A 7,618-nucleotide genomic window follows, 5' to 3' on the forward strand; every position below is an offset into this window, starting at 1 on the left:
AAAGATGTTAAGTTCAATTTTACTTAAGTCTCGCAAAGCCAACATGGACTAAAGGATTGACTAAACTTAAGGTAAGTCATTATTCACTACAAGACAAACTGCTTCGTAAAGAGAAACTTCTAAAACAATAATTTAGAAAAATAATTGAAGTTATTAAGGGGTTAAAGACACTGTGCTTTAAAAAATCATTTAGCCTGGCCAGTGTGGCTCAGTGGTTGAGCATCCACCTATGAACCAAGAGGTTTCTGGTTCCATTCTTGGTCAGGGCCCATGCCTGGGTTGCAGGCTCCGCCCCTGTAGGGGGTCTGCGGGAGGCAGCCGATTGATGTTTCTCTCTCATCAATGTTTCTATCTCTCTATCTCTCTCCCTTCCTCTCTCTCTAAAAAAAAAAAAAAAATCAATAAAAACATATTTTAAAAGATCATTTAATCTAATTTTGTGATAGTGTTTTAACTTTTCATTGTCAAAAATTTAAAAGTATATGAGGGTGAGGAGCATCCTATATAATAAAGATGTAATATGCAAATGGTCGTTATGCTGTGAAGCGTAATGACCGACGGCGTAATGACTGGATCACGGATCAGCAGGAGGGTGGGGCAGCGAGCTACAAGCAGGTGGTGGAGAGCTGTAGGAGGGGGCAGGGCAGCAAGCTATGAGGAGTGTCGGGGGGAGAGAGGGCGGGGGGAGTTACGGGAGGGCAGGGCAACGGGCAGAGAGCTACTGGAGGGAGGCAGTGAACTACTGGTGAGCTACTGGTGCACTGATTCGTGTGCAGGGCTACTAGTAGTATAATAAATCAGGTGCCTATTATCCAGCTTCAGTAGTTATCAATATTTTGTAATTCTTGTCTCATCTATTTCCCCATCACTATATTCAATTTTCTTCCTTTTTCCCTCCCTCCCTCTCTTTCTTCCTTCTTTCTTTGGAGCATTTTGAAGCAAATCCTGACATTGTATTTCATTTGTAAATACACATAACTCAATGTTAGGCCAACTTCACTGATTTCTTTATGAACTGTGTGGTGATTAGTTCTCACTCTTCCCTCCATCTCTCCTCCTCTGACTCCGGTTTCTAACACATTTTTGTTCTTCCACCACAGTTCTCCTGCTCTGAGCCTTAGGTCTGTACTTAAATAGATTCATTGCTCAAACTAGAGTCTTTTCACACAGACCATGTAAGAGTTCTTTATTTTGATCCATCTATTTGTTGGCTGATTTTATTTCTTTTTCCAAAATGGGACTTATAGGCACTCATTCTCTGTTTTGCATGATCAAGGTGCCTGCACTGCTTTTGTATCTGAAGAGTGACTTGGCTGAGAATAGTATTCTTAAGTCACATTTCCTTTCCCTCAGAACCCGCAGACCATGCTTTATTTATATATCCTGCAAGTTTGTGTTGCTGAGGCTCATCAGATGGTTTGCCCCTTTATAGACTTTATTTCCTATCAAGATGCCTGATGGAATCTTTTTGATACTGGATGTACAAGAATTTAATCAACTTATTTCTTTTGATCAGTTATTCTGTATCAATTTTATTTGGAACATAGCATATTCTTACAATTTGTAGAAACAGTTCTTCATTTTAGGAAATATTTCTGCATTTATATCCTTGTATACATTATCTATACTATTTATTGGGTTACCAACTTAAGCAATTAGCATTGCTTGGCCTCCATATCAATCAAATTATTTATAATTGCTTTAATACATGTCTTTTTCTTCTATAGTAATAGTAATTATCTTAAACCTTTCCTCTAAGTCATTTGTTAGATGTCTAGACTTGTATGCTTTATTCCTTGCTGGTTCTGATTCATTTATTAGGTCTTTAATTGTTCTGCTTGGTTCTCAACTTGTTTCTTTGGTTTTTCAATTCCTCTTTTTTTCTAATTCTATGGTTTTATCACCTTACCTACAAACTTTTAGAAGACTGCTTTATTCTAAATAAGTTCATTACCACCAAACCAGTATTATAAGAAATGTTTAAAGGACCTCTTTCAGAAAAAGGGAAAAAGAGACAAATAATTATAAAAAATAGAATGGCATAGAGACTAAAAAAATAATACACAAGATCAATGAAACTAAGCTGGTTCTTTGAAAAGATAAACAAGATTGATGAAACTTTAGCCAGACTCATCAAAAAACAAAGAGAGAGGACCCAAATAAACAAAATCAGAAATGAAAGAGCATAGAAATAAAAAGGATTGTAAAAAAATGCTATGAACAACTATATGCCAACAAATTAGACAACCTGACATGAAATGGATAAATTCCTAGAAATATACAACTTTCCAAAACGCAATCAGGAAGAATCAGAAAACCTGAATACATCTATAAAAGTAATGGAATGGAAGCAGTAATAAAACTAAATAATAAAAAAATCCTTCCAGGAAACAAAAGTCTGGAACCTGATGGCTTCATAGGGAAGTTTTACAACATTCAGAGCACTAACCTCTATCCTCCTCAAACTAGTCCAAAAAGTCCAAGGGGAAGGAACACTCCCAAGCTCTTTAGGAGGCCAGCATTATCCTAACTCTAAAACCAGATAAAGACACTACACAGAAAGAAAATTATAGACCTATATCCCTGATGAATATAAGTACTAAAATCCTCAACAATATATTAGCAAAGTTAATCCAGCAATACATTAAAGAGATTGTACATCATAATCAAGTGGGATTTATTCCTGGGATGCAAGGCGGGTACAATATATGCAAATCAATTAACATGAAACACCACATAAACAAAATGAGGGATAAAAATCATATCATATTAATAGATGGAGGGAAAGCATTGGACAAAATCCAGCATCCATCTATAATAATAAAAGCGTAATATGCTAATTAGACTGGATATCCTTCTGGATGTCCTTTTGGACGACCTTCCAGATGAAGCCAGGGCTGTGAGGGAAGCCTGGTCCTGGGTGCCTGCTGGTAGCCAGAGGGAAGCCTGGGTTCCAGGTGCCAGAGAAAAGCCGGTGCCGACAGTCAGGGGAAGGAAGGCCTACTCTTGCATGAATTTTGTGCATCGGGCCTCTAGTGCTATATAATAAAAGGCTAATATGCAAATTGACCAAATGGCAGAATGACTGGTCGCTATGATGTGCACTGGCCACTGGGGGCAGATACTCAACACAGGAGCTGCTCCCTGGTGGTCAGTGTGCCAGAAGTTGGGCTCACTGCTGTCAAGCACAGTAGTGGTGGCGGGAGCCTTTCCCACCTCTGTGGCAGCACTAAGGATGTCCGATTGACAGCTTAGGCCCACTCCCTTGACTGACGGCTTAGGCCCATAGCCATCAGTGGGACATCCCCTGAGGGCTCCTGGACTGCGAGAAAGTGCAGGCCAGGCTGAGAGATGCCCCTGAGTGTATGAATTTCATGCACCGGGCCTCTAGTTTATGATAAAAATGCACAAAAAAGTGATTATAGAGGGAATGTATCTCAATATAATAAAGGACATGCATGACACACAGCCAAACATCATACTCAACAGGGAAAAACTAAAAGTGCTTCCTTTAAGTTAAGATCAGCAACAACACAGGGATGTCCACTTTTACCACTCTTATTCAACATAGTACTGGAAGTCCTAGCCACAGTGATCAGACAAGAAAAAGAAATAAAAGGCATCCACATTGGAAAGGAAGAAGTAAAACTGTCACTCTGCAGATGACATGATATGGTATATAGAGCACCCTATATATTCTACCAAAAACTACTAGAACTGATAAATAAATTCAGTAAAGTAGCAGGATACAAAATAAATATTCAGAAACAAGTTGCATTTTATACACCAACTAGAGGCCCAGTGCATGAATTTGTGCACGGGTGGGTTCCCTAGGCTTGGCCGGTTATCAGGGCCAATCAGGGCTGGGCCAGTCAGGGACTGCTGGCTGGAGGGAGGGGCAAGGGGAGGGACTGACGGTGGGTTGATCAGGACCTGCCAGCCGGGGGGGGGGGGGAGGGATGGGGTGTGGGAGGTTGGTCACTGACCCTGAGGAGGGAGCTGGCCCTCAGGTCCCTGGGAAATGGGCTGCATCCACCGCCACCCATTCCCGGTTCCCCATCCCAGCCCGGGGCCCAAAGACCCTGGTGGGGTTGGGAGAGGTGATGGTCACTGGGCCAGGCACGAAAGAAATGGACGCTGGACTCTGACACTGCTGGCTGGCTGCAGGAGGTTGGCTGTGGGAGCGCACTGACCACCAGGCAGCAGCTCCTGCACTGAGCATCTGCCCCCATGGTGGTCAGTGCATGTCATAGTGACTGGTTGACTGGTAGTTCCGGTTGTTCAGTTGTTCAGTTGTAATGGTCGCTTAGGCTTTTATATATATAGATCATGAGTTATCAGAAAGAAAACTAAGGGGGAGAACCAAGATGGCGTCATAGATAAATGCCGGTACTCACCACCTCCCACAACCACAAATCTGGCTGAATCGAAGTCCTACAACTAGAGAAGAAGAAACCACATCAAGACTAGTAGGAGGGGCAGAGGCTTGGAACAGGCTGGTCCAACACCCACGTGTGATATATATATATATTTTTTTTTTGATTTCAGAGAGGAAGGAAGAGGAAGAGAGAGATAGAAACATTCACGATGAGAGAGAATCATGGATTGGCTGCCTCCTGCAAGTCCCCCACTGGGGATTGATCCCAAAACCCAGGCATGTGCCCTTGACCGGAATTGAACCCAGGACCTTTCAGTTCGCAGGCTAACGCTCTATCCACTGACCAAACTAGCTAGGGCGATGTGTGGTGTTTTTTAATCGTGTGGGAGATTGTCTCTGTGGAGACATCCTATGAGGAGCTAGGTGGTCCCAGCCCCAGGGTTCCAAAGCTGGGAAGAGAAGTCCCTGTAACTTTGGGCTGTAAAAATCAGTAGGAATTGTGGCTCAGAGACATGGAGGCTGCTGGAGATCCAGCAGTTCCTCTTAAAAGGTCTGCACATGAAGTTACACAGTCGGCTGCTGGAGATCCAGCAGTTCCTCTTAAAAGGTCTGCACATGAAGTTACACAGTCCTATTCCCCCTGAGCTCCAGCACTGGGCGGTAGCATTGGGTAAACCAGGGACATACAAGGAGAAACCAGACTGTCTGGCATAGGGGCAGGAACTCGGGGATGGCTTTCCCAAGACAGGGGTGCTCACAGGGGTCATTGTTCCTATGCTGGGACCCCGCTGTCACAGAGCTGACTGGCAGCCATATCTGAGATTCCATTAACATGGCCCACACTGTTGGCTCCACCCCAGTGATTCTCTGAGACCCTGCCCCATCGAACTTGCAGCCCCACCCAAGCTGTTTGTAGCAGCTTTTCCATATGAATGGCCTGTCCTGGCTTAGGCTTCAGACTTTGCTGATATCTCTCAAAAAAGCAACAGCTGGCGTCAGTGTGCTACATACCTATTAATAAGAGGCCCAAGACCTGGCACTAGCACCAGCCTGCCTTGCTTCTCAGCTGGGCCTCGTCCAGGCATTTCCTAGCTCAATACAAATAGTAGCCATCTGAAGATCTCTCTGTAACTCCTTCCAGGTGGCCCAGGCAGTGGCTGGCTTTGCACTTCCCTGGAGACCTAAGAGATGGTGCACCCAGTGGACTCAGACCACACCAGATTACAACTCTACACATCCACATGCTACACACTCAAGGGGAAGACTCAGTGAGGACCAAATCCCCACTGAAGCAAGTCCTACTCCATAGGGGTGTCTCCTGCACAGCAGCTCTTCACTGTAGTTGCAGCTGGTCCTCACAGCCAATTGGCCTAGAGGTCAACTCCTTTCAGTGACACAAACAGCAATCAAGTATCAACTACAACAAGTCTGTGCACACAGCCCACTCAGAAGTGCACCTAGAGTGCCCAGTTCAGGTGACTGGGGAGGCTGAGCCACTGGGCTCTACAGGACACCTACTACACAAGGCCACTCTACCAATTCCAGGAGACATAGCAGCTCTACCCAATACATAGTAACAAACACAAGGAAGCAGCCAAAATGTGGATACAAAGAATCATGTCACAAATGAAAGAAATGGAAGCAAGCAAACTACTGAATACAGAGTTCAAAACCTGGATACATGGCTATAAGGTTTCTCAAGGATCTTAATGAGAGCTTCAAGGGACTTAGTGAGACTTTCAAGGATCTTAGTGAAAATGTCAAAGACATGCAAAAGGACCAGTCAGAAATTAAGCATGCACTAACTGAAATGAAGATTAATTTATAGGGATTCAACAGTAGAGGATTCCAAGAATCATATCAATGATTTGGAATATAAGGAAGCAAAAAACACCCAATCAGAAGAGCAAAAGGAAAAAGAATCCAAAAATATGAAGATAGTGTAAGGAGCTTCTGGGGCACCTTCAGGTGTACCAACATTCACATTATGGGGGTGCCAAAAGGAGAAGAGAGAGCGCAAGATACTGAAAACCTATTTGAAGAAATTATGACAGAAAGCTTCCCCTACCTGGTGAAAGAAATAGACATACAAGTCCAGGAAGTACAGAGAGTCCCAAACAAGAGAAACCCAAAGAGGCCCACCAAGACACATCATAATGAAAATGCCAAGGGTTAAAGACAAAGAGAGAATCTTAAAAACAGCAAGAGAAAATCAGTTAATTACCTATGAGGGAGCACCCATACAACTGATTTCTATATAGAGAAACTTTGCAGGCCAGAAGGGAGAGGCAATAACTGTTCAAAATGATGAATAGCAAGGACCTACAACTAAGATTACTCTACCCAACAAAACTATCATTTAGAATCAAAAGTCAGATAAAGAGCTTCACAGACAAGAAAAAGCTAGAGGAGTTCATCACCACCAAACCAGTATTACATGAAATGCTGAAGGGTATTCTTTAAGAAGAGGAAGAAGGAGAAGAAGAAAAAAATAAGTAAAAAAATATGAACAATAAAATGGCAATAAACACATATCTATCAATAGTTGAATCTAAAAACCAAAATAAATGAACAAGAAATCTAATGAACAAAATAAACTGATGAATAAAATAGAATCAGAGGCATGGAAACATGGGACAGACTGATGAATCTCAGAGGGAAGGGGTGAGAGGGGTGCGGGAAGAGATTAACCAAAGATCTTATTTGCATATATACATAACCTGTGGACACAGACAATAGGGTGGTGAAGGCCTGGGACAGAGCAGGAACTGGGTGGAGGGGGGCAATGGGGGTGAAGAGAGGGACACTGGTAACACTCTCAACAATAATGGTTAAAAAAAAGAAAACTAAGAAAACAATCCCATTGATAATTGTATCAATCCCACCCCCCAAAAGAAACTGGAGAAGCTACAAATAAATGGAAGCATACACCAGGCTCATAGATTGGAAGAATTAAAATGTCTATACTACCTCAAGCAATCTATATATTCAATGCAATTCCTATCAAAATACCAATGGTGTATTTCACAGAACTAGAATAAATAACCAAAAAAAATACATATGGAACTACAAAAGATTGCAAATAGCCATAGCAATCTTTAGAAAGAACAAAGTTGGTGGTATCACACTGCCTGATATCACACTATGCTCCTAGGCTATAGTAATCAAAACAGCATGGTATGGCCCGGCCGGCGTGGTTCAGTGCTTCAGCGTTGACCTATGAACCAAGAGGTCATGTTT

At 42.6% G+C, this 7,618-nt stretch overlaps 1 protein-coding gene across 2 annotated transcripts in view; it reads right to left on the reverse strand.

Moving 5' to 3' along the window:
• The window catches only part of DNAH3 (dynein axonemal heavy chain 3), a gene marked incomplete at its 5' end in the record, with an annotated part of 199,493 nt that overhangs the window by 46,528 nt on the left and 145,347 nt on the right, over window positions 1–7,618 (reverse strand). The window lies entirely within an intron of this gene.

The sequence above is a fragment of the Plecotus auritus genome (assembly GCF_963455305.1).
Source record: "Plecotus auritus genome assembly, chromosome: 7".
NCBI classification, from domain to species: domain Eukaryota; kingdom Metazoa; phylum Chordata; class Mammalia; order Chiroptera; family Vespertilionidae; genus Plecotus; species Plecotus auritus.